This window comes from Amphimedon queenslandica, unplaced genomic scaffold (assembly GCF_000090795.2).
Source record: "Amphimedon queenslandica unplaced genomic scaffold, v1.1 AMPQUscaffold_13256, whole genome shotgun sequence".
In the NCBI taxonomy this organism is placed as follows: Eukaryota; Metazoa; Porifera; class Demospongiae; order Haplosclerida; family Niphatidae; genus Amphimedon; species Amphimedon queenslandica.
The window spans coordinates 91221-93278 of NW_003546508.1; positions in this window are offsets into that span (position 1 = coordinate 91221).

The following is a 2058-nucleotide window of genomic DNA, read 5'->3' on the forward strand; positions in this document are numbered from 1 at the left end:
TGTCCTTGTTTTTATTACTTTTTTGACGAACTGACACTAAATCCTACTCAATCTTTTTTTTTTTAATTTTTGTATTAGCTTTAATAATATGAAATGCTTTAAGATTACCAGTCTGATGAATTGGTGACAGTTGTTTGACAGCATTGCAAAACCTCTTGTCCACAATAGTTTTTGTTAGCTTTTGACTAGCCTTAGTGCCTATAAGATGATCACAATGTTTATACATGATTGTACATGTATTCGACTTACTTCTCTTGAGCCACTTCTTTTTTAGATAGCGAAATGCAACTATGTTCACATTTTTTGAAATGTTTACTGCTATGTTTATGCTGTTTATGTAAATGATTATCTAGTGATAGCCATTTAGCTAATATAACTTCGCCATTACTGCTGGGCTTAGATCCTGCTGACCAGTATGAATGATTAAACATGCTGCGTGGCCATTCCCCTACAATACAACAGTCCTTTTCTTTGGGTAGTTTCTCAACTTTTTTTATGCTACATGCATATAGTAATCTGAAATGCATAATGATTATAACTTACATTCAGCTTCAAGCCATACATTAAAGTCATGTTTAATTTTTGGATGTTTTTCCCACATAAATTTGCTAATTCCAATGTGTCTATCAGTCACCAATGTTCTAATATCAAATCCATTACCTTAAATAAAATTCAATGATCTAATGAGTCCTTTTTATACTAACCCTGCTGGTGACTTCACTACTCTGTAATAATTAAATTTTAAGTAATGTAAGATCTTATATAACATAATCATACCTGTACTAAGGCAATATCAACAATTTGGTTGGAATTTAAATCCTTTGTTCTAAAACTACCATGCTTAGTAGTGAATCCAGGGCTGTCAGCCTGTCCATCGCAACTTATAATTAATGGAGAACACTTCTTTCATGCTTCTTCAATATATTTAGACTATTTACTCTGCCACAATCTTTAATCTCATGGATCATAAATCTGGCATCACTGGATTTGTGTTAAATAAATTGTTGTGGGGGAGAAAATGTGACAAAAAGTCACAAATTTTTAAGAACTTTAACTCAAAGAAGTAAAGCAAAACTGTCGCTTTAAAGAAAAACATTAGTATTTTCTTTATTCCTTAAATGACAATGAGATCGGGATTATTTTATAGAGAGACAGCTATTATTACGAAGCAAATCATTTCTTAAATTATTTTAATTCCTGACGCCAAATCTGTTAATTAGGCCTAACTTATATGGTACTAGAAAACAGAAATTGTTGGACACACTTAATAACTAACCTTGACGGTTACTTATTCACTTTCCTTAACTTTGTCTAATTAGTAGTAACGCCGTAGCGTTACTGAGTAGGATTCACCCTGAACAAAATGGCTGCCACGACATTTGCATCCTTGCTATACTGGAAGACGAGCTCCTATGCTAACCAGACTTCTTAGAGGACCTCATCTTGACCAAAGGACTCCATTGGGACCACTAGTCTTCCTGGAGAAGATGGTAACTGTCAGAACTCTTCCCCTGCTGCAGTCCCTGATTGCTCAGTCAAGTGCTCTACCATGTGCTCTCTAGTGTTCATTCCTTCAATCTCTCCAACTCCCTCTATTCCTTCTCCTGTCTCTGCTCCTCCCTCTTCTATCAACATCAATGACTTTCCTGTTCCCCATAGCTCTTATCCTTCAGAACGTCATTATTAGGATCGGGAAGAATATGCTACATTAATGCAGGAGGCTTATGGTGCTCCCCTGTGCTATTCTAGTACTCTTTCTCACACCAATGAATGGGAGAGTAGATGGTATTCTGTTACACAGCTGTCTGGGAGACACTATGATCTTCCGAGAGGTGCTTGTGGCCGTAGATATATTTCCATTTTAAGTGATGAGATCCGCTTTCTAACCCAAAGCACCTTTACATCTGAGCGTGTCCCTTTTTTAGTGCTGTCATCCTACAACGTGACAAGATGGTCAAGCTGCGATGAGAACTCTCAATCGCAGGATGGATTTGTGGTCCGATAACAGATTTGATACTCTGCTTCAGGAAGCCATCAGATGTGACCAGCCATTCAAAT